This window comes from Hemiscyllium ocellatum, chromosome 7 (assembly GCF_020745735.1).
Source record: "Hemiscyllium ocellatum isolate sHemOce1 chromosome 7, sHemOce1.pat.X.cur, whole genome shotgun sequence".
Lineage (NCBI taxonomy): Eukaryota > Metazoa > Chordata > Chondrichthyes > Orectolobiformes > Hemiscylliidae > Hemiscyllium > Hemiscyllium ocellatum.
The window spans coordinates 99,635,354-99,662,110 of NC_083407.1; positions in this window are offsets into that span (position 1 = coordinate 99,635,354).

Here is a 26,757-nt window from a genome sequence, read left to right on the forward strand (position 1 = left end):
AAGAACATTTAAGATTTCATGGAAATATTTAAAGTTATGAAGGAGTTTTACAAAAAATAAAGAAAATTTACTAAAAAGAGGGTATAGATTTAAGTTGACTAGCAGAAAAACAGAAAGGGAAATGACAAGTGATATAAATGCCAGAGGATAAATATCATTGAAAGAGTTCAGGCAGTCTGAGTTTTATGCCAATTCACACATCAAATTTCCACCAACGCTGATTGTTTTGTTATTCCTGATGAAGGGCTTATGCTCGAAACGTCGAATTCTCTATTCCTGAGATGCTGCCTAACCTGCTGTGCTTTGACCAGCAACACATTTGCAGCTGTGATCTCCAGCATCTGCAGACCTCATTTTTTACTTCCCCATATATTAACTTGTTCATAGCCACTAAGACTTCTTGATCAAATGGCTTTTGCTTCTGGGTGGCCTTCATCGTCAGATTTCTGATCTTGTTAAGTTACATCCTCTACCTTGCCTTTTGTGTCATTCTAAACTGTTACTATTGTATCTTCCACCATCCTAATAATTGGACTCCTTTGTGATCTTTTCCAAAGACATGTTCACTCCCGGATCCACAGTTTGAGCTTAGGCTGTGTTTCCTTGCCTTCCATTTTTGTACTTCGTGCTCCCAATCTATTGGCCTAACTTCTTGCCCTTTCCTTTATATTCAACCAATTGTTACACTTTTCCAGTGGCCCTCTCCACTCGACTTACGATAGTGACATTTCTCCACGGATTCACCACTTCGGGTGAGCATTTGACTTCAGAACTAATTTTTGGTAGTTTGGGAGCAATAGCCTCATTGTAATCGTCATAACTGATCTCTCCTGATAGAGGAGCAGATTTTGTCATATATCTCACAGTCCACTCACTTACAGGGTTTCTGAGACTCACAGTCAACGCTCAATTACAGGAACTACAGCACGTCCACATCATGTAGTCTGCCTGTAAGTCCATCATAAACAGAACTTGTGGGGAGACTGCAGGTTTCCCAAATAGGAAACATCAAAACTAATTTGATGAGACTGACCAGGACATCCAGGAGCTACTAAATTGCAATCACAAGGCATTCCTGAACTGGGTAAAAACAATGACTGCAGATGCTGGAAACCAGAGTCTAGATTAGAGTGGTGCCGGAAAAGCACAGCAGTTCAGGCAGCATCCGAGGAGCAGGAAAATCTGAACTGGAACCACCATCAATACACAATTGAAAGCAGCAGGTCTCCAGATAAATGAAAGTGAAGGTCCAACAAGAAAGAAAATTGCCTGAAGAACAAATATGGGCAAAAAGAATGCAGGGGATCTAGCAAATCACTGATAGCCATAACGTGTGCAGATTCTTCAGAGCAGCAAGCATACAAGGACCTACCCACTGCAAACTACGAACTGCACTCATCAGAGACAGACAGACAGTCAGCATTTATTGGAAGGAGCATTTTGAGAATCTCCTCTATCATGATTCAGCCCTTAATTTGACCTCATCCCATAGCGCGTTATCCTTCATCACCTCAGCACAACGTGATCAACGAAACTAACCTGACAGTTTAGAAGTACTAAGGCCCCTAGCGCAGACAAAATCCCTGTCAAAGCACTAAAATATGGTAGAGAAGTATCCTTGGATCAAACACACAACCCCATCCTCCACATCTCGAAGGATGAGAACATGCCAGGGAATCTTCAACATGTTGCAGTCATGATAGTCTTTGAGAAAGGAGATAAAACTGATTGTGGTAAGTTTACAGGGGAGTGTCTATGCTGTCTGCCACAGGAAGTGGGGAAGTCAACGTTTTGGGTGTAACCCTTCTTCAGGACTAGGGGGTGAGTGTAGGGGGAGCTGAAATAAAGGAGGTGGAGGAAGTAGGGTGGTGAAGTGGGGGATAGGTGAAGACAAGTAGAGGGTATGACTTGATTGGTCAATGGGAGGAATAAATCTGGTTGATGGCTGGGAGGAGTGGAAGGGAGAGGGGAGGGCTGGGAAGTGAGTTGGGGAATGGGAAAGGAGGTTACTTGAAATTGTTGAGTCCTCTGGGCTGTAGGCTGCCCAGGTGGAAGATGATGTGTTGTTCATCGACTTCGTCCACAACTTCCACCCCGTCCTCAAATTCACTTGGTTCATCTCGGACACCTCCCTCCCATGTCTTGACTTCTCCATTTCCATCTCCGGTGACAGTTTCCAGATGGACATTTACTCAAAGTTTGTGAGAAGATTTGTAGCTCGGGTGCTCGTTGTTGTGGTTCTGTTCGCCGAGCTGGGAATTTGTGTTGTAGACGTTTCGTCCCCTGTCTAGGTGACATCCTCAATGCATGGGAGCCTCCTGTGAAGCGCTTCTGTGATCTTTCCTCCGGCATTTGTAGTGGTTTGAATCTGCCGCTTCCGGTTGTCAGTTCCAGCTGTCCACTGCAGTGGTCGGTATATTGGGTCCAGGTCGATGTGCTTATTGATTGAATCTGTGGTTGAGTGCCATGCCTCTAGGAATTCCCTGGCTGTTCTCTGTTTGGCTTGTCCTATAATAGTAGTGTTGTCCCAGTTGAATTCATGTTGCTTGTCATCTGCATGTTTGGCTACTAAGGATAGCTGGTCGTGTCGTTTCGTGGCTAGTTGGTGTTCATGGATGCGGGTTGTTAGCTGTCTTCCTGTTTGCCCTATGTAGTGTTTTGTGCAGTCCTTGCATGGGATTTTGTACACGACATTGGTTTTGCTCATGTTGGGTATCAGGTCCTTCGTTCTGGTGAGTTGTTGTCTGAGAGTCTGTTGGCTACTACTACTATTATAGGACAAGCCAAACAGCCAGGGAATTCCTAGAGGCATGGCACTCATCCATTGATTCAATCAATAAGCACATCGACCTGGACCCAATATACCGGCCACTGCAGTGGACAGCTGGAACTGACAACCGGAAGCGGCAGATTCAAACCACTACAAATGGCAGAGGAAAGATCACAGAAGCGTTTCACAGGAGGCTTCCAAGCACTGAGGATATCACCTAGACAGGGGGCGAAACGTCTACAACACAAATTCCCAGCTCGGCAAACAGGACATTTACGACAAACCCACAGACTTCCATAATTACCTAGAGTGCAAATATCCCGCAAGATCTCCATCCTGTTCTCCCAATTCCTCCGCCTTCGCCGTAAATGCTCGGATGGGGAGACATTCCACTCATGAGCATCCCAGATGTCCACCTATTTCAAACATGCCTTTTCTCCCTCTGTCATCCAGACAGCCCTCCACCGCACTACCTCCATTTCCCATTCCACTACATTAAACCCCCCCCCAATGCAATAAAGACAGAGTCCCCATTCTCCTGACCTACTACTCCACCAGTCTCCACATCCAACACATCATCCTTAAACACTTCCGTCAACTCCAACCAGACCTCACCACCATGAACATCTTCCCCTCCCCAGCCCTCTCTTGCCTTCCACAAGCACCGTTCCCTTTGACAGTCCTTGGTTTGCGCCACTCTCCCCACCAACCCCCTGAACCCCAGGTGCCTTCCCCTGCAGCTGTAAAAGATGCAAAACTGGTGGGTACACCCCCCCACCCCCATCCAGGTCTCCAAACAGTTCTTCCAGGAGAGACAGAGGTTCACCTGCCTCTCTTCCAACCGAGGTTACTGCATCAGATGCTCCTGATGTTGTTTCCTCTACATCGGGGAGACCCAACATAAACTTAGGGAATGGTTCACTGAGCATCTCAGCCAGGCCTGCAGGAGCCGACCAGACCTCCCAGTCACTGCCAATTTTAATTCTTCCAACTACTCCCTTTCTGACATGACCATCCTTGGTATCCTCCTCCATTGCCACAACAATCCAAACCGCGAACTGGAGGAACAACACCTCATCTTCTGCCTGGGCAGCCTACAGCCCAGAGGACTCAACACTAAGTTCTCCAATTTCAAATAACCTCCCTTCCCTTCCCCCAACTCTCTTCCCAGCCCCTCCCCCAACTCTCTTCCATCCTCTATGTGATCAACTGGATTAATTCCTCCCATTGACCAACCAGGTTGTACCATCTACCTGCCTTCACCTATCCCCACTTCATCATCCTGCCCCGGCCACCCCTTTATCTACAGCTTCCCCTGCACCCCCTGCCAGTCCTGAAGAAGGGTTACACCCGAAGTGTCCTCCAACTCCTGATGCTGCCTGGCTTGCTGTGTTCTTCCAGCCTCCTGCCACTCTACTTTGGATTCCAGCATCTGCAGTTCTTTGGTCTCTAACAGGAAGGTTCATTAAAGACATCCCCCTCAACCATCTGCTTCCAGTGGCTGAACAGCTGCTGCAGGAGTAGAATGGAGTTTCCATCCATTAATAAACATGGTCCTCACAGCCAGACAAATCCAAGCAGCAAGCACCTCTCTGTATTGCTGTATGTGACCTCACAAGGGTTTCTGACTCTGTCATCCAGGAGAGACTCTGGAGCACTCTCTTCAAAGTTCCGTAGAAGTTCATCACCATTTCCACCTGCTGCACAATGGCACAAGGCATGATCCTTACTACTGGATCCACCACAGACCCAATACATGTACGAATTGGGATCCATCATGACACCAGCAGGCTTCCCCATCTGCCTCACGGCAACACTTCACCCCACATTCATCCAGCTTCCTGCTGATGTAGAGCTTACCCATGAGATGAGTGGGAAACTGTTCAACCTGTGTCACCTCCGGTCCAGAGGCAAGACCAGCCCAACTTCTGTCATCAAGCTGTGATATGTAGATGGTGTTTGCCTGTGCACACACTCTGGGCATGAGCTCCAAACTATTTTCATTTCATTCATGGAGCCTGTCCCTGCCACTCAACATTGCCCATTGATTATCAAGATCCACAGACAGACGCTGGACAATGTGGATCAACTCCTAGACCTTGGGAGGCTCGTTTCAGTGAAGGTAGGTATTGACAATGAAGTTCATCACAAGAACATAATGACATAAGAAATAGGAGCGGGAGTAGGCCAGCTGGCCCCTCAAGCCAGCTCCGCCATTAAGTAAGGTATTTTTGTGACCTCAGCTCCACTTACCTGCCCGCCCACCATAATCCTTAATTCCTTTACTGTTCAAAAATCTGGCTATCTTTGTCTTAAAAATATTTAACAAGGTAGCCTCAACTGCTTCGCTGGGCAGGGAATTTCACAGATTCACAATGTTTTGGGTGAAGAAGTTCCTTCTCAACTCAGTCCTAGAGCTGCTCCCCCTTATTTTGAGACTATGGCCCCTTGTTCTAGTTTCATCCACCAGTGGAAACAACCTCCCTGCTACTATCTTATCTATCCCCTTCATCATTTTATATAGTTTGAAAAGATTCTCCTCCCCCGCCTTACCATTCTTCTATATTCCAGTGAGTATAGTCCCAATGAGTATAATCTTCACCTCAAGTGTGTCAGTGCGGCCTTTAACTGGCTGAGGAACAGTGTGATGGATGACAAAGACCTCATACCCGATACCAAGCTCATGGTCTACAAGGCAGCTCTGTACATATCATAGACTCTGCATAATCGACACTTTAAATCCCTCGGGAAATATCACCAGCAATGCCCCAGCGAAATCCTGCAAATGCACTGGCTGATTGGTGCTCCAGTATCAATGTCCCCTCTCAGGCCACCATCATCCAGTACTGAGGCACTAGCTGTGGTCAATCAGTTGCATTGTGGGTGGCCACGTCTTGCCCCACCTGACACAAGACCTCCCCAAAGACCAACTCTCAACTCTGAGCGCTGTCTCAGCAAGCAGTTACCAGGAGGGCAGAGGAAATGCTTCAAGGACATCCTGTTAAAAAAAAAGGTGTTATCCCCACTGATTCGTGAGAATCTCCAGCCTGAGACCACCCAAAGTGGAGCAGCAACACCTGACAATTTCAACAGGTCCAGACTGAGGCTGAACTCAAACCATAGAAGAAGCATTCCACCTTCCACCCACCTCTTCCAACACTACATGTCCCACCTGTGGCAGGGTCTGTGGATCCAACATCAGACTGTTTAGTCAACCAGGGATTCACAACTCCAGAATAGAAGAAAGTCAGTCTGTATCCTGAGGAACTACCTAAGAGGAAGCAGATTTAGTAACAATAACTTTGACTAACACCAGTAAAAAGGATTAGTAACAATGAATTTATCAAAGGCATCTCAGTTGGTCCTGGTGAACATATACCATGTTGACAGTGTCATATATGCCACAGCCCCCTCCCTTTATTTGTTTGCTCCATTCTATGTTCCTGAGCTACTTGCTTCAATTGTGGGTTCAGTATCATTTGCAAATTTGACCCATTTCCAACAGGTATCTGAGTCCAAGTCATTGATGTAATTGAAAAGCAGACAAGGGAGTCAAAATGCATTAAGTGTCCAGGAAAGAAGAGGTCACAAGCAGATTAGCCATGGCATCTTGTCAAACGGTACAGAAGGCTTGAGAGGCCAAATGGCCTGCTCCTGCTTCTAACTTTTAGTAATGTTGAAAATCTAACTTAAAACTAGAAAATGTTTGAAATACTCAGCAGGCCTGGCAGCATCTGTGGACGGACAAACAGTGTTAATGTTTCAGATTGAGACTTTTCATCAGAGATCATCACTGATGTGAATTGGATACTAGATACTGGGCAGAGTAGGAGGAGTGGTATACTCTTACCCTCCTCACCCATTATCCCTTGACCCACACCCACTGTGGTCTAACCTGTAACTGAAGTATAAATGTTTGTTCATTAAAAGGCAGAGAAAAAGATGCAAACCAATCTGACAACCGTTCTGACAACGACTTCAAGGTGAAGGAACAAGTTACATTAATAATTGCAAGAGATGTTTACTATTTAATCAAGAACAATTGTCCTGTATTGCAATATAATTATAGTAAAGCTGAAATGTGGTGAAGACATTATCAAACCTTGTATAAACCTCTGTATTTACAAAGTTTCTGCATATAGAAACTAGTTTTATCGCTGTATTCTCTTAGATATAAAATATAACATCAAATACAATTATGAAAAGTTTCAGTAGAACACATATTGTAAAGAAAAGGTCACTGAGGCTAAGATGATAAATAATTTCCCCACCTTTTCCTCCACTCAGCTCTGCCTGCCTCTTTGTCGGGTACTTGGAACAGTCAATCTTCCACAGCTACACCAGCACTATTCGCCATCTTTTCCTCCACTACATCGATTATTGTATTGGCACCACCTCGCGCTGCCACGAGAAGGTTGAACTTCGCAAACACCTTCCACCCCAACCTCAAATTTACCTGGACCATCTCGGACACCTCCCTCCCCTCCCTGGATGACTTCATCTCCATTTCCGGCAACCAACTCAACATGGACTTCTACTACAAACCCACTGAACCCCTCAGCTACCTGGACTGCACCTCCTCCCACCGTGCCTCCTTATTCTCAATTCCTCCACCTCCACCACATCTGGTCCCAAGAGGACCAATTGCACCACAGAACATCCAAGATGGCCTCCTTATTCAAAGACTGCAATTTCCCCTCTTATGTGGTCTACGATGACCTCCAGCACATCTTCTCCACTTCCCACACATCTGCCTTTGAATCCCATACATCCAATCACAACAAAGACAGAACCCCCCCCCCAATCCTCACCTTCCACCCCAACAACCTCCTCGATGATACATCGCATTATCCACCGCCATTTCTGCCACCTACAAATAGACTCCACCACCAGGGACATATTTCCCTGCCACCTCTATCTGTGTTCCAGAGGAACCATTCCCTCTGCAATTCATTTGTTAGGTCCACGCCCCCCAGCAACCCACCCTCCACTCCCAGCACCTTCCCCTGCCACTGCAAAAAGGGCAAAACCTGCACCTACTTCTCCTCCCTTACCTCCGTCCAAGGCCGCAAAGAATCCTTCTACATTCGACATTACCTGTACTTCCACACACGTCATCTACTGTATCCATTGCTCCCAATGTGGTCTCCTCTACGTCGGGGATACAGGATGCCAACTTGCGGAATGTTTCAGAGAACATCTCTGGGACACACGCACTAAACAACCCCAGCGCCACGTGGCTGAACACTCTAACTCTCCCTCCCATTCCACCAAGGACATGCAAGTCCTGGGCCTCCTCCACCGCCAAACCCTAGCCTGATGCCTGGAGGAAAACGCCTCATCTTCCGCCTTGGGACCCTCCAACCATACGGCATCAATGTGGATTTCACCAGTTTCCTCATTTCCCCTCCCCCCACCTTATGCCAGATGCAAACCTCCAACTTGGCACCACCTTCTTGAACTGTCCTACCTGTCCATCTTCCTTCCCACCTATCTCCTCCACCCTTACTCCAAACTATCACCTTCACCCCCATCTTCAGTTACCAATCACATTCCCAGTTATCTTCCCCCCAGCACCACCCCCCGCCCATTTACCTCTCAGACCCCTTAGGCCACAAGCCTCATTCCTGATGAAGGGCTTATGATCAAAACGTCGATTCTTCTGCCCCTCTGATGCTGCTTTTCCAGCACCACATCTTTTGACTCTGATCTCCAGTATCTGCAGTTCTCACTTTCTCCTAAGATAATAAGTAAGTCAATTTGCTTTGCCTGAAAGCTTTGTATCAATAATTGTCATAGCCTGATCCACAAAATATTTATAGAGAGTATAATAATTTGATTTGCTAAAAATTTCAAAGTATCAATGCAAACAAATATCCTGTTACTATTTTAGATGGCTTTGAAATGTTTCTCCTTATCCAGGTTTAATATTACCTTTTGAAAGGAGAGGAATTGTGATTGATGTCCTGTATTAAAACAGGTATTTATGACTAATGTATTGCATTAGAACCATTGTGGATGATGTATTGGTGTTGCCAAAATCCGTGATGACAGTGATGATGCTTTACTCATTTCACGTTTTCCTGTGCTTGGTTTGGCGCTATTCCCTTTGCTAGAGTATTGTCACCCAAGTTTGGATCAATACTCTGCTGCAGAGAATCATGATTTGAAGGAATGTCTGGAATAACTGTTGGAATAGCTTGACTTACATAGCCACTTCAAGTATCATTTCCCACCTTGCCCTTCCATTAAGTGGATGGCATTCAGGAGGATTTTTTTTGAACGGTGGCCTTTTCTGTTCCTGCCAATTTTTTTTTCTTTTTTTTCCTTTTTCCCCAGCACCCACGGTGTGTGTGTGCAGGTGTGAGACACAGTGAAAGACACGAATCTTTATTCAATTCCCACCACCAGGAAGATAGGAAAACACCCGAGTGGCCAGTGACAAGCAGTGCCCTTCACATCAAAGGGCAATGCTGTGTGATCAAACAGTGAAGGGGAGGGCAGGGACTAAATCAAAATAGAGTTGGAGGGGGAAATAATGCACTCCACTCCCTGCGGCGCCCACCTCTCCCTGAACAACTCCAGGGTTTTGTGGACACCGCGTGCTCCTTCTCCAAGGACACCCTGTTCCTGCCAATAGTCTTTCACAGTCGATGTTCATTGGCTTATGATGAGACTTCGGTTCCCATGTGGGTAGGTTTGGATTGGCCAGCATTCCTATTGTCCCAGCAGTGCCAGGTGGGAGTGTAGCCATTACTGGTACTACAGCCAGTCCCCAAAGTAGAAGAGGTAATGGAGGCGGGACCAAGTCAACTTCGAAGTATTGACAGAGAGGGGGCTGAGGGCGCTAGGTGACCAGCTTTGGGGGTTAAAGGTCAAACCCCATGTTTTGGAGTTTGCCATCAATGGGCATAAGCCATCCCAAAGAGGTCCTTCACACTCTTGTCTGACACCAGCTTGCCCACTGCAGGTAGTGGCAAGGTAGGGATGAAACACTTATGTGACCATCGATGGACCAGAAAAAGGCATCACTGCCCAAGATGTCTGATGCATCCATTAGCCCCTGTAGAATAGGAGACAGGTCAGGGCAAGCAAGTAGATGGCAGCCAGACTGCATTTCACAAATACCTCACCAGGGGGCAGTAAAATTCACCCACATTGAGTCTATGCTGAAGTATGGTTCCATACCTTGAGGCAACTTGTTTAACAGATCTTCAATCACATACGACTCTTTAGAATAACTGACACCCAATTCTAGGGTACAGGCTCAAAGGGCCAAATAGCCTAGTCTTGCACCGACTTTCTATGTTTCTATCATGACTCAATCTCTGCTTCTTTTAGCAGCATAGATAGCAGGCATGAGTTTACATACTGGATTGCCTCATGTGAACCAACTATAACACACCTTTCATTGTTAGGATGGATTTGTAAAGGATAGGTCATGTCTGACATGTCAAATCAAATTTTGTGAAGAGTTGAGCAAAGTAGAGGACAGGGGGAATGCTTAGATATGTTGTTTATATGGACTGCATGTTTATAAGGAAGAATAGAAAAGCAGCAAGTGACTTCAGTTGGGAGGGATTGAGGAACTGTCTGATACTGTGGGATCTTGGTGTCCTGGTACAAAAATCACAAAACATTACCCTGCAGGTTACAGCTAGTGATCAGCAAAACTAATGGAATGATGTCATTTATGGCAAGGGGAATGGACCATAAAAGTAGTGATGTTTTGCAATCCTTGCATGACATGTGGCTGGGGCTACCAGTTGGTGTTTCAGTTATTTGATTTTGGGTTCCTTATTTAGGAAAGATTGTAAATGTGTGAGAGGCAATTCAGAGAAGGTCAGGGTGACACAGTGGTTAGTACTGCAGCCTCACAGCACCAGGGACCCAGGTTCGATTCCAGCCTCGGGTGATGGTCTGTGTGGAGTTTGCACATTCTCCCAGTGTCTGCGTGGGTTTCCTCCCACAGTCCAAAGATGTGCATGTCAGATGAATTGGCCATATTAAATTGCCCATAGTTTTAGGTGTATTATTCAGACGGAAATGGGTCTGGGTGGTTACTCTTTGGAGGGTCGGGGTGGACTTGTTGGGCCAAATGGCCTGTTTCCACACTGTAGGGAATCGAATAATAAATAATTCACTGATACCTGGGATAGGAGTGGAGGCGAATATTTTATATGGGCTGGTTGGGCTTCTTTCCAATAGAGTTTGGAAGAATGAGATTTGATGTATTGACACATATAAGGAAACTTGACATGGTGGATTTGGAAAGGATGTTTCCCCTTGTGTGAAAAACTATAACTTGGGGGCACAGTTTAAAAGTCAAGGGTCTCCCATTTATTCTTGAGATGAAGAGGATTTCCTTTCTCTTGGAGAGTTGAGAGGTTTTGGAACTCTGTTCTTCAGAAACCAGTGAAAGCAGGGTCACTCAATTGCTCTATGACCAAGGTAGGTAGATTCTTGACCAAAAGCAGCCAGGAGCCCCCTCCCGCTGCAGGCGCATCCGCCTCGGCCAGTACACGCCTCCATCCTGCACCAGCGCCCTCTCCCTTCCTCCACTGCTCAAGGTGAGCAGGTTCACTTCACTCTGCCGAGAGAGAGAGTTCAGGCAGGTTCCCCAGCTGAGAGACACACACACACAAAAAAAGAAGCCAGGTACCACAGGTGACCACAATGGAGTGTTGACCCTTTATTTCCAAGGGGTTACATTCAATTATGAGGAAGTACTGTCCCTGCCCCTCCTGCCCCTATTATACATCAGCAGAAATCAATTAACTCTGCATAGAAGAAGGTTCAATAAAGGAAACCCTCTGGCCATTGACTCTGGAAAAATATCTCGTGGCATCAGAAAGCACACCGAAAGATGCTGAAAGCAAATGAGCACGTAAGCTGTTCTGAGATGGTGACAGTCCACCACACTGTCTGTTAACCAGTCTGCCAAGAAATGCCACAAACTGTTCACCACACATTAACCAAACTGATAAGGGATAGCATTGCATCATAGAATGCTATAGCAATGGGATGAGGCCATTCAGCCCATCATGCTGAGTCCAATGCATTTCATCCTATACGTAGGACGTGAACATAGGAGGCATAGTTAATAAGTTTGCAAATGACACCAAAATATGTGGTGTAGTGGACAGTGAAGAAGATTATCTGAAGCACAATGGGACTTAATCAGATGGGCCATTGGCCAAGGAGTGGCAGAGAGAGTTTAATTTAGATAAATGTCAGATGTTGCATTTCGGTCAGACAAAATAGGGCAAATTGTATATCTGGATGGGTATATAAATAGGAAGGGTTCAGAGAGATATGGGATGTCTGATCAGTATGAATGCGTTGGACCAAAGGGTCTGTTTCTGTGCTGTATGACCCTATCATATCTTATTCAATTGAATATCAATTATTCCCATTTGCCCTTCGACCTAATCAGGCAAACATTTCCACTTAAAAATCCAACTTGTTTTAAAATTTCCTACTGAATCAGTTTCCAGCAGGTAGTACTTTTCAAATCCTAATTAGGCCAATCCTGCAGATGCAAGTGCAGAGTCCTGGTATCCTTCTCTTTGAAATGTTGAGATTGGTGTGTGGTGGTGCACACAGGGGTAAATTTAAACCCCCCCACTCACACACACACACACACCACCACCTTCACCTTAATACCAGACTTGAAAGGTTAATTGTGTTTTTCTCTTTCTCTAGATGCTGCCAAGCCTGGTGAGATTCTCCAGTGCTGTGTGTCTGCAACTGGTTCAGCTTGGTGGTGTGTATGGGGGGGGAGAGAGCAAGAGAAGGGGAGGTGGGGGCTGCTTGCCTTCCCAGACAGAATGAGGGGCTGCTGGGCGCGAAAGTGGTGGGTGAAACGTCCCTGTAAAAGGCTGAGGTGCCTTACTCGGTCATGGGGGTGGAGCCCCAGCGGTCGTGCAAGAGGGTTAGGTCGGGAGGATGTTCCCTCCGTTTTTGCTGGAGCTGGGGAGGAGCGGGCAAGTGTTGGGGGGGGGGGGGTCGGTTTGCCCTGGGGTGGGGTGGGGAGATGGTGCATTTGAAACCAAGGGGTCTTCGAGGTGGCGGCTGAATGTGTGCAGCCTTATCTTCTTGCAAATAGTGACAACTGATGTCCCCGGCGTCACAAAGGGACAATGTACCAACCATCAGACACCGCCCAGGGGGTCCCTGCAGCACAGAACTCCCCTCGCCCAGGGAGGTTTCCAACTCATTGAGCACATCGAGCCCCATTGTCTCCCAGACTGAGAGAGAGAGAGAGACAGGCAGAGGCCACTAGTTTGCCTCCTATCCCTTCCCCCAAGCCACCATCCCCCTCCACCTCCCCCCTTTCCCATTCCCCCACCTCACCCCTGGGTGTAGGAATGCAACGCCTACCGCATGGAGCACCAGGGCACACCCACAATCTCATCATTGTCAGTCCCAGTGGGCAGGCAGCCGGGAGAGAGATCGTCCAGCAGCAGCAGCAGCAGCAGCGCCATGCCCAGGACACCTCGCTGTCCCGCCTGCACCAGCAGCGTCCGGAGCCGGCACTCAGGAGCAGCCTTCTGTACCAAGAGCCCAGCCAGGCAGCCAGGAGCCCCCTCCCGCTGCAGGCGCACCCGCCTCGGCCAGTGCACGCCTCCGTCCTGCACCAGCGCCCTCTCCCTCCCTCCACTGCTCAAGGTGAGCGGGCTCACTTCACTCTGCCGTTCTTGGGCTGCCTATCTTGCACACGAGAGAGCTCCACTTCACAAGAGCTGCAGAAGGCAATGGCATTGGGAGAGCTAAGATGGGAGAGAGTTCAGGCAGGTTCCTCAGCTGAGGGACACACACGCACAAAAAAAGAAGCCAGGTACCACAGGTAACCACAATGGAGTGTTGACCCTTTATTTCCAAGGGGCTACATTCAATTATGAGGAAATGATCTTTCTATTGCACAGACCCCAGTCCTGACCACAACTGGTACACCCAGTGCCCCCAGTTTAGTCCCAGACTCAGAAGGAAGGATTGGCCATTAGTGCAGATTCAGCAGAACGATATTGAGGTTCCCCATTGCTCAGCCACGCTTTCAGGGATGGCTCAGTGGGTGGTGGTCTCGCCCATCAGTCAGGAGCTCGAGGTTCGAAATCCTGGAATTAAACTAAACTCTGGACTGGAGAGTTGGTGGGGCTGCCTCAGCCAAGCTGCCATCTGTGCTGTCAAGTAGATGTAGAAGGTTCTCTTCTACATCTTCCCTAGAAGAGCTGGGGGAATTTTCCCTAAATCCTGCCAATATTTATAACCATCACCAAACAAAGTTAATTTGGTCATTATCACATTGCTGCTTCTGGGAGTTTGCTGTGTGCTAATTGGCAACCGTGTTCCTGCATTACAACAGTAACTAGACTTACCACAAAGCACTTTCGGGATGTCCATGGGTCATATAAAAGTGCTACCTAAATGTAAACCATTTTTGTCTTTTAAACGTGACTTGTTCATGAACTTGGAAGTTTGGAGGAACAACTAACCTAATATTGAGGGATTCAGTAGAGTGGATGCTGAGAAACTATTTCCTCTGTTGAGGGAATGCAGAATAAAGGCATCATTTTATAGAGCTTTGGAAATGAACTCAGGAACCACTTAGTAAAAGCTGTTGAGGCTAGGAGTCCACAATAAATTTCAAATCAGATTCTTAAATTTGAGGGAGGCCATTCCACCATCACACCCATGCTAGCTTTTGGCTGTCTTGTCCAATTAGCCCCATTGCCCTTAAGTCCCACTCTCTCCCATGGCCTTTTCAATTATTTATCCAACTCCATTTTGAAAATTACTCCTCAGCCTGCATTAAACCCTTCCTCAGCTCTGAATTCACGACACAACAACTATTCTCCATTGTTCTTTCCTTGGTTCTTACATCAAATTTCTTCAATCTGTATCTACTAATGATTGACTGTTCTGCCAATGGGAACAGTTTATTGAAAACTACTCACAATCTCTGAACTTCTATGGTGTCCCCCATTGGTGGCTGTGCCATCACATATTGATGTCCCAAATTATCGCCAACTATTCTTTGCCTCTCGATCACTCTGTCCTTCTTTAAGATAGCCCTTAAAATCTGTGTCTTTGACCAAACTCTTTGTTATCTCTCCCAACATTAGGCTTAATGTCCAATGTTGCTTTGTAATGCTCTTGTGAAGTGAATTAGGGCAGTTTATTATGTTAAAGTTTCAATATATATACAAGTTGTTTTTTTTTTAAATAGATATTTTTATTGAAAATTTAACATGTTTTTACAAGTTTACAAAAGAAAACTAAAAAAAACCCGAGGATAAACATTGATATACAGTTAAATCTTAAATAAATGATAACCAAAATCTATCAGACAAGAAAACAGGAATACCAAGAGAAAAAAAAAGACAAAACTCAACTTTTGGGCCGCACGGTGGTACAGTGGTTAGCACTGCAGCCTCACAGCGCCAGAGACCCGGCTTCAATTCCCGCCTCAGGCAACTGTCTGTGTGGAGTTTGCACATTCTCCCCGGTGCTCTGGTTTCCTCCCACAATCCAAAAGTGTGCAGGTTAGGTGAATTGCCCATGCTAAATTGCCTGTAGTGTTAGGTGAAGGGGTAAATGTAGGAGTATGGGTCTGGGTGGTATACACTTCGGCGGGTCGGTGTGGACTTGTTGGGCCGAAGGGCCTGTTTCCACACTGTAAGTAATCTAATCTAATCTAACTAATTATTCATCTAATTTACAACTAACCAGAGTGTATCATTAAAAGTCTTACATTATTAAGAGAAAAAAAAATCCAACGGATAACACACAAGTTGAGCAGTGATATACATGCTCGGAATGTGTTAACATCAGATCACAACAAAATCGTATTTATCCAAAACATCCCGAGCATAAAGCATATAGAATTCACAAAAATAAAAGCTCCTTAGTACATTCAGATCAATATAATTTTAAAAATCTATTTCTAAATAGTAAAAAAAAGTATAAAATGTATTTAAATGGAGATCTTCCCCCTTATTCCCAGGGGACATCACTTCCTTTCCAAAAAAACCATCATATCCTCTCCCAACCGGTGCCCCACCCTTGACCCAGGCACCCCACGATAGGATAAAGAAAATTCGAGTATACTACTGAACTAGAACTAACAGTGAGTGCCCTATCCCCCAACCCCACCCCACCCACACCAACACCTGGATATATTTGGTAATGTTAATACCATATATGAACATATATGACTATAAAATTACAGTCTCAGCAAATAATAATTAAATATATTAATACAAAATAACAGGGGAAGACAACCCTGTTCCCAAGGACAAAGATAAAATAAGATAAGGCAGCCACCTTCCCCCCATCTACATTAACTAGATCCCCTGGCTTATATATATATATATATATATAGAAAAAAGGGGAAAGAAAATCGCTAAGTAAAGGATGAATAAATAAACCCTTCTTCCCACCACCCGGAGATAATATTAAACAGTAAGGTAATGAAAGGAAAAAAAAAGGGGTTAAACCGCGGTGGGGGCAGGGCAAAACAATATCAATTAACTCTTATAATTGGTCTAAGAGAGTCCAAAAGTTCCTTGGCCCTCTCCGGTGATCCGAAGTTATACACAGACCCTTCATGGCTGAAGCGTTGTAGAGCTGGGTAGCGCAAGGAGTATTGAATGTTTAAATCCCTTAAACGCTTCTTTGCTTCATCAAACGCCTTCCTCTTTCGGACCAAAGCTGGGGAAAAGTCCTGAAATAACATAATCTTGGATCCTTTATAAGTCATGGCTTGGCGATCTTTCCCAAGATGTTTGGAGGCTTCCAAGAGCATCTGCCTCACCTTATAGCTCTGCAGCCGGAACAGGACCGGGCGGGGGCGCTGGCTCGAGCCGGGTCCGCGTATTGCAACCCGGTAGGCCCTCTCTACCCTTACCTGGCCTGATCCAGCCTCCAGACTCAATAACTGTGGAAGCCACTGTTCAAGGAACCTTGTAAGCTGGCCTTCTTCTTCCCGTTCGGGAAGGCCCAGCAAACGAATATCTTTTCAATGACCACAATTCTTGAGGTTGTCAATATGATTCTCTAAGGTCCGGACTTGCTGCTCGAGAGTCCGGACCCTATCCACGGCCGATTCTGCAATGGCCTCGGAGGTCGCGGCCTTTTGCTCCCTCCCTCTGACTTGGCATTCAATTTCTTCGATGTCTCAGCCGTGCTTCTGTAGCGTGGCCGAGGATGAATTCCATTGACTTCGGGACTCTTCAATGAAAGCATCGATCTTCGCATTGAGTTTGGAGATGATTTCCACAAGGCTCGCCACCATAGGTAAGTCCCCCGGGGCGGCTGCAGACGCCTCTGCTGCAGCTGGGGAGGATGGGGGAGGGGCTCCTGCCTGCTGAGAACTGCAGGCTCCTTTCTCCCTTGTCATTTTTACAGGAGACTGAACTGTTTAAATTTAGTACTAAACCACTAATTACGTTTAGTAAAAACTATTTTTAATTGATTTGGTGAGTGTGGTGGAGGAGGGTGGCCCACTTTGCCTAGGTCTTGGGAGGAGCACTATAGACACAGACTTGCTGAGTTGCCGCCATCTTGGATCTCCACAAGTTGTTGTTAACCTTCTTTGCTCTGAATAGAAGAATTCTGTTTTCTCTTAGTAAATCTAGTCTGCATCTTCTCCAACATCATTCTGCAGTGTGGCTCTTAGAACAGAATACGGTCCTCCAGTTCAGCACCAACCTGTGACTTGGAGACACATAAGAAATAGGGAGTAGGCCAGTCAGCCCCTTGAGCTTGTTCTGCTACTCAACTTGTTCATGATTCATCTTCGGCCTCAATGACATTTCTCAGTGTCTCTTGATATATTTAAATTTAGAAATCTATTAAACTCTGTTATGAATATACCCAACGACTGAGCTTCCACACCTGTCTGGGATAGCATATTCTGTAGATTCAGTGCTCTCTGAGACAAGAAATACCTCCTCATCGTCCCCGTGCTACATGGTCTACCTTTCATTCTGAGATCACGTACCCTGATCCAGAATACAGAGCCTGGGAAATATCCTTCCCGCATCTCTGCTGTCAAGCCCCGTAAGAATTTTGTATAAGATTATAAGACAGAGGAGTAGGAGAAGGTCCTTCCCCCTATTGAGCCTGCTCCACTGTCCAGTGAGACCATGGCTGTTATAACTTGGGAAACTGGTCAAATCCTCAATCTCTTTCAAGCTCAAGGTTGAGTAAGTGGGTAGTAAAAGGCTGGAATTTATATGCTGTTTCAGCATAAGGTTGTGTATCCATCCACTTTACTTTGCTCATAGTCACCTTCCTATTTCTTGACAATTTACAGGGCCTCTTGTACACCCGATTGACTATTTCTATGATCTCGGACAAATGAGCAGCTTGGATCAGCCGAGTGCTCGAATGGATTTGTCCCGCTATTCAAATCCAGTGCCCTTCACCCTTCAGAATATGACCACACCGATTCCTCAAACATCAGATTTTCATTTTTCTCTTTACGTGCTGCTTCCACCACCTGAGCACAACATTCGATTCCAGCAGCCTCCTGTAACCGTCTACGAAGGCAATCAGACCTTCTACACCACGCTGCCCATTCAAGTACGGAATGCGGTTTACAACACCAGGTCCTCTGCCAGCCAACCCAACCAGCCGCAGACACCCTTGACACCTCAGGGCAGTGCAGGTGTGCACTGTCTGTCATTGGAGCAGTTTCAGCAGCACGACTGGAGGCAGAAGCAACACTGCCAGCCTCAGGAACTCCAGGTTCTTCAAGGATTCCAACCCGGAGTCACCCACTCGCTCAGCAAGCAGCAGAAGCACCACTCTGTGTCGAGGCAATATGACCCTGATACTGTCCCTGGACCGAAGGCACTTGACTCTGGTGCCGATCTGAATGCTACATCATGCAATGATTGGCAGCTGCAACAGGACAGTAAACCTCACCCTACTGGGGTTAATGAGGCCCAAACTTCGAACCCAGAAGTCGAGGCAAGCAATGGGAAAGGAGATGGCTTCAGCTCAATTGACCAAAACGAGGAGTGTGAAAAGAAGTTGATGATGCTTACTTTCGATGACGCAGTAATGATGTTTGACTTTGAGCTTTTTGACCACCCACAGTTAAATGGGCAGATCAGTGAGCAGGAGCAAACCCCAACTCTTCATCGGCAGGTCAATGGAAGGAATGAGGACAGCCAGAAAACGACAAGAGGGAAAGTCAGCAAGGAGACCCTGCCAAAGGAAGGGAAGTCCAGCTCCTCTGCATTGGCAGATCACTGCTCAGGGATTAAACTGACACTCACCAAGAGAGCACTGTCAGCGGTCCACGTTGAGACTCCCAGTATTCCGTGTAGGTTCCCAAACGATCACTCCTTTTACAACCTGAAGCCCGAACAGGTCAACCTGCAGATGCTTCTGGAACTCGAGGACGTTTCGGACGATGAAAGCTGCTGGGAGTCACTGAGTCCCAAAGGTAGAACAGCAGAGGGGCCCAGCTCTCTCGGTGGAGAAAACCTCCCAAAAAAAGAGAGTCTAATCACCAGAAAAAGGAAGCATCAGTTTCTTGACCTTGAATCCTAACATAACTGAAACAAGAGCAGGAACAGGGATGACGGTGACTGCATGGAGCAACATCCCTTTCAAATTAAAAGGCATGAATTTCAGAGATTGTATATTATGAATACTGAATGTAGTACAATATGTTCTAAACTTTAGTCTTACATGTGTTTAATTCTATTTTAGTTATTTGCCATGTGTTAATTAAGTCAATAGCTCCTCTAATGGATGGAAGACTATTTTACACAGATGGCTAGTACTGACTAACCCTTCGAAAGTTTTGGGGAGAGTACTCTCTGCACTAGGGTGCACTAGAATACTCTCTGTACGAGGGTGCACTAGAATACTCTTTGTGCTAGGGTGAACTAGGTAACGCTCTGTACTAAGGTGCACTAGAACACTCTCTGTACATGGGTTAACTAGAATACTGTCTGTACTCAGGTGCACCAGAATACTCTCTGTACTTGGGTGCACTAGACTACACTCAGTATTAGGGTGCACTAGAATACTCTCTGCTCTAGGGTGCACTGGAATACTCTGTATCAGTGTGCACCACAATACTCTTTCCACCTGGGAGCGCGAGAATACCCTCTCTACCAGGATGCACTAGAATACTCTCTGCTCTAGGGTGCACTAGAATACTCTCTGTACGCAAGTGCACTCAAATACTTTCTGTACACAGGTGCAGTCGAATACTCTCTATACTAGACGGTATGAGAATAATCTCTGTATTAGGGTGCACCAGAATACTCTCTGTACTAAGGAATACTAGAATACTGTCTGTAGAGGGTGTACTGGAATAGTCTCTTCACTAGAATACTCTCTGCACAAGGGTGCACTAGAATACTCTCTGCACAAGGGTGCACTAGAATACTCTCTGCACTTGGGTGCACTAGAATACTCACTGCTCTAGTCTGCACTAGAATACTCTGTGTACTCAGGAGTACTAGAATAGGCTCTGCACTAGGGTGCACTAGAATATGCTCTGTATGAAGGTGCACTAGACATCTCTCTGTACTAGGATGCTCCAGAATACTATCTGTACATGGGTGCACTAGAATACTCTCTACACGAGAGTGCACCAGAATAATCTCTGTACTAGGGAACACCAGAATACTGTCTGTACTGGGGTGCACTATAACATTCTTTGTACTAGGGTGCACTAGAATACTATCTGTATTAGGGAGCACCAAAATACTCTCTGTACTAGGGTGCACCAGAATTATCTCTGTACGAGGGTCCACGAGAATACTCTCAGTACTAGGGAGCACTAGAATACTCTCTGCTCTAGTCTGCACTAGAATACTCTGTACTCACGAGCACTAGAATACTCTCTGTACTAGCGTGCACTGGAATACTCTCCACACTAGGTGCACTAGAATACTCTTTATATGAGGATGCACCAGAATACTCTCTGCACTAGCATGCACTAGACATCTCTCTGCTCCAGGATGCACTAGAATATTCTCTGTACGAGAGTGCACTGGAATACCCTCTGCACTAAGGTGTAATACTCTCGCACTAGGGTGTGCTAGAATATTCTCTGCATTAGGGTGTACAAGACTTTACTCTGTAGTAGGGTGCACAAGAATACTCTCTGTACAATGGTGCACTGCAATACCCTCTGCACAAGGGCAAACTAGAATACTGTCTGCACTAGGGTGCACTAGAATACTCTCTGGACTAGGATGCACTAGAATATTCTCTGTACTAGGGTGCACTAGAATACTTTCTGTACTAGGATGCACTAGAATACTCTCTGCACTAGGGTGTGCTAGAATACTCTCTGTATTCGGATGCGCTAGACTACTCTCTGTACTAGGATCTGCTAGAATACTGTCTGTACGGAGGTGCACTAGAATACTCTCTGCATGAGGGCGCATTAGAATTTACTCTGTAGTAGGGCGCACGAGAATACTCTCTGTACTAGGGTGCACTAGAATATTCTCTGTACTAGGGAGCACTAGAATTCTCCCTATCCTAGGGTGCACTAGAATACTCCCTGCTCTAGTCTGCACTAGAATACTCTGTACTCACGAACACTAGAATACTCTCTATACTAGCATGCACTGGAATACTCTCTGTACTAGTGTGCACCAGAATACTCTCTGTACTAGGGAGCACCAAAGTACTCTCTATACTAGGGTGCACCAGAATACTCTCTGTACTAGGGAGCACCAAAGTACTCTCTATAATAGGGTGCTCCAGAATACTCTCTGTACTAGGGTGCTCCAGAATACCTTCCGTACTAGGGTGCTCCAGAATATTATCTATACTAGGGGGCACCTGAATACTCTCTGTACTAGGGTGTACCAGAATACACTCTGTACTAGGGTGCTTCAGAATACTCTCTACACTAGGGTGCTCCAGAATATTCTCTACATTAGGGTGCTCCAGAATGCACTCTATAATAGGGTGCTCCAGAATACTCTCTGTACTGGGGGGCACCAGAATACACTCTGTACTAGGGTGCTCCAGAGTACTCTCTGTACTGAGGTGCTTCAGAATACTGTCTACACTAGGGTGCTCCAGAATACTCTCTACACTAGGGTACTCCAGAATACTCTCTATACTAGGGTGCTCCAGAATACACTCTATAATAGGGTGCTCCAGAATATTCTCTACACTCGGGTGCACCAGAATACACTCTATACTAGGGTGCTCCAGAATACTGTCTACAGTAGGGTACTCCAGAATACACTTTATACTAGGGTGCTCCAGAATACACTCTATACTAGGGTGGACCAGAATACACTCTATACTAGGGTGCTCCAGAATACACTCTATACTAGGGTGCTCCAGAATACTCTCTGTACTAGGGTGCGCCAGAATACTCTCTGTACTAGGGTGTACCAGAATACACTCTATACTAGGGTGTTCCAGAATACCCTCTGTACTATGGTGCTCCAGAATACACTCTATACTAGGGTGTACCAGAATACACTCTATACTAGGGTGCACCAGAATACACTCTATACTAGGGTGTTCCAGAATACCCTCTGTACTATGGTGCTCCAGAATACACTCTATACTAGGGTGTACCAGAATACACTCTATACTAGGGTGCTCCAGAATACACTCTATACTAGGGTGTACCAGAATACACTCTATACTAGGGTGTACCAGAATACACTCTATACTAGGGTGCACCAGAATACACTCTATACTAGGGTGTTCCAGAATACCCTCTGTACTATGGTGCTCCAGAATACACTCTATACTAGGGTGTACCAGAATACACTCTATACTAGGGTGTACCAGAATACACTCTATACTAGGGTGCACCAGAATACACTCTATACTAGGGTGCTCCAGAATACACTCTATACTAGGGTGCTCCAGAATACACTCTGTACTATGGTGCTCCAGAATACACTCTATACTAGGGTGTACCAGAATACACTCTATACTAGGGTGCACCAGAATACACTCTATACTAGGGTGCACCAGAATACACTCTATACTAGGGTGCTCCAGAATACCCTCTGTACTAGGATGCATCAGAATATTCTCTGTACTAGGGTGCGCCAGAATACACTCTATACTAGGGTGCACCAGAATACACTCTATACTAGGGTGCTCCAGAATACCCTCTGTACTATGGTGCTCCAGAATACTCTCTGTACTAGGATGCACCAGAATATTCTCTGTACTAGGGTGCGCCAGAATACACTCTATACTAGGGTGCACCAGAATACACTCTATACTAGGGTGCTCCAGAATACCCTCTGTACTATGGTGCTCCAGAATACTCTCTGTACTAGGATGCATCAGAATACTCTCTGTACTAGGGTGCGCCAGAATACTCACTGTACTAGGGTGCGCCAGAATACTCACTGTACTAGGGTCCTGCAGTATACTCTCTATACTAGGGTGCTCCAGAATACCCTCTGCACTATGGTGCTCCAGAATTCTCTCTGTACTAGGATGCACCAGAATACTCTCTGTACTGGGGGGCACCAGAACACTCTCTGTACTAGAGTACAGTGGAATACTTTCTGCACTAGGGTGCAGTGAAATACTCTGTGCACTCGGGTGCACTAGAATTCTCTCTATATTAAGGTGCACTAGAAAACTCTATGCACTAGGGTGCATGAGAATACTCTCTGTACTAGGGTGCATGAGAATACTCTGGACTCGGGTACACTACAACACTCTCTGAACAGAGGTGCACTAGAATACTCTCTGTATTAGGGTGCACTAGAATATTTTCTGTACTCGGGTGCACTAGAATACACTCTCTCCTAGGGTACACCAGAATACTCTCTGTACTAGGGTGCACTGGAAAACTTTCTGCACTAGGCTGCACTGAAATACTCTGTGCACTAGGGTGCACTAGAATACTCTCTGTACTAAGGTGCACTAGAATAGTCTCTCTACTAGGATGCATTAGAATATTCTCTGCTAGAATACTGTCTGTACGAGGGTGAACTAGAATACTCTCTGCTCTAGGGTGCAGTAGCATACTCTCTGTACTGGGGTGCACCAGAATACTGTCTGTACTTGGGGGCATTAGAATACTCTCTGTACATGGGTGAACTAGAGTACTCTCTATAATAAGGAACACTAGAACAGTCTCGATACTAAGGTGCACAAGAATACTCTCTGTACTCTGTGCACTATGGTGCACTAAAAATCTCTCAATAATAGGCTGAACTAGAATACGTTCTGTACTAGGGTGCACCTGAATACTCTCTGTACTAGGGTGCACCAGAGCACTCTCTGCACTAGAGTGCACTGGAATACTTTCTGCACTACGGTGCACTGAAATACTCTGTGCACTCGGGTGCACTAGAATACTCTCTGTACTCAGGTGCACTAGCATACTATCTGTACTCGGGTGGACTAGATACTCTGTACATGGGTGAACTAGAATACTCTCGATAATAAAGAACACTAGAACAGTCTCTGTACTAAGGTGCACGATAATACTCTTTGTACTCTGTGCACTATGGTGCACTAAAATTCTCTCAATATTACGATGAACTAGAATACTCTCTGCACTAAGGTGCACTAGAATACTCTCTATACTGGGGTGCACGAGAATACTCTCTGTACTCAGGTGCACTGGAATACTCTATGTACATGGATGCACTAGAATACTCTCAATAATAGGATGCACAAGAATACTCTCTGTACAAGGGTGAACTAAAATACTCTCTATAATAAGGAACACTAGAACAGTCTCTGCACTAGGGTGCACAAGAATACTCTCTGTACAAGGGTGAACTAGAATACTCTCTATAATAAGGAACACTAGAACAGTCTCTGCACTAGGGTGCACAAGAATACTCTCTGTACTAAGGTGCACTAGAATACTCTCTGTACATGGGTGCACTAGAATACTCCCTGTACATGGGTGAACTAGAATACTCTCTGTACTAGGGTGTGCTAGAATATTTTCTGTACTCGGGTGCACTAGAATACACTCTCTCCTAGGGTACACTAGAATACTCTCTGTACCAGGGTGCGCTAGAATATTTTCTGTACTCGGGTGCACTAGAATACTCTCTGTACTAGAGTACACTGGAATACTTTCTGCACTAGGGTGCACTGAAATACTCTGTGCACTAGGGTGCACTCGAATACTCTCTGTACTAAGGTGCACTAGAATAGTCTCTGTACATGGGTGAACTAGAATACTCTCTATACTAAGGAACACTAGAACAGTCTCTGTACTAAGGTGCACGAGAATACTCTCTGTACTCAGGTGCACTAGAATTACTCTCTGTACGTGGGTGCACTAGAATACTCTCAATAATAGAGTGAACTAGAATACTTTCTGTGCTAGGGTTCACCAGAATACTGTATGTACTTGGGTGCACTAGAATACTCTCCGTACTAGGGTGCACCAGAGTACTCTCTGTACTAGGGTGTACTGGAATACTTACTGCACAAGGGTGCACTGAAATACTCTGTGCATTAGGGTGCACTAGAATTCTCTCTGTAGATGATTGCGCTAGAATATCTCTATACGAGGGTACACTAGAATCATCTCTACTCTAGGGTGCAATAGAAGACTCTGTATTACGGTGCACTAGAATAGTCTCTCCACCTGGGTGCACTAGAATACATTGTATATCAGGGTGCACTAGAATACTCTCTGTACAAGGGTGCACTAGAATATTTTCTGTACTAGGATGCACTAGAATACTCTCTGCTCTAGGGTGCACCAGAATTCTCTCTGTACTAGGGAGCACCAGAATAGTCTCTGTACTAGGGAGCACCCAAGTACTCACTGTACTAGAGTGCACTGGAATACTTTCTGCACTGGGGTGCACTGAAATACTCTCAATTCTATGGTATGCTAGAATACTCTCTGTACGAGGGTGAACTAGAATACTCTCTGCTCTAGGGTGTACTAGCATACTGTCTGTACTAGAGTGCCCTACAATAGTCTCTCTACTAGGGTGCACCAGAATATTGTCTGTACTAGGAAGCGCTAGAATATTCTCTGTACAAGAGTGCACTAGAATACTCTCTGCACTAGGGTGTACTGTAATACTGTCTGTACTTGGGTGCACGAGAATACTCGCTCCAACTGGGTGCACTGGAATACATTCTGTACTAGGGTGAACTAGAATACTCTCTGTACTAGGCTGCACTAGAATATTCTGTACTGATGTGCACCAGAATACTGTCGGTACCCGGGGGCATTAGAATACTCTCTGTACTTGGCTGCACTAGAATATTCTGTACTGATGTGCACCAGAATACTGTCGGTACCCGGGGGCATTAGAATACTCTCTGTACTTGGCTGCACTAGAATACTCTGGGCACTAGGGTGCACCAGAATAATCTTTGTTCTCGGGTGCAATAGAATCCTCTCTGTACAAGGGTGCACTAGTATACTCTCTGTCCATGGGTGAACTAGAATACTCTCTATAATAAGGAACACTAGAACAGTCTCTGTACTAAGGTGCACTAGAATACTCTCTGCACAGGTTGCACTAGAATACTCTTTGTACTAACCAGCATTAGAACAGTCTCTGTACTAGGGTGCACGAGAATAATCTCTGTACTAGGGTGCGCTAGAATACTCTCTGCACTCGGGTGCACAAGAATACTCTCTGTACTAGGGTGCACCGGAACACTCTCTGTACTAAGGTGCGTTGGAATACTCTCTGTACATGGGTGCACTAGAATACTCTCAATAATTGGGTTATCCAGAATACTCTCTGTACTCGGGTGCACTAGAATACTCTCTGTACTAGGGTGCACTAGAATACTCTCTTTACATGGGTAAACTAGAATACTCTCTATAATAAGGAACACTAGAACAGTCTCTGTACTAGGGTGCACAAGAATACTCTCTGTACTAAGGTGCACTAGAATACTCTCTGTACTAAGGTGCACTAGAATACTCTCTGTACATAGGTGCACTAGAATAATCTCTGTACTCGGGTGCACTAGAATACTCTTTGTACTCGGGTGCCCTAGCATAC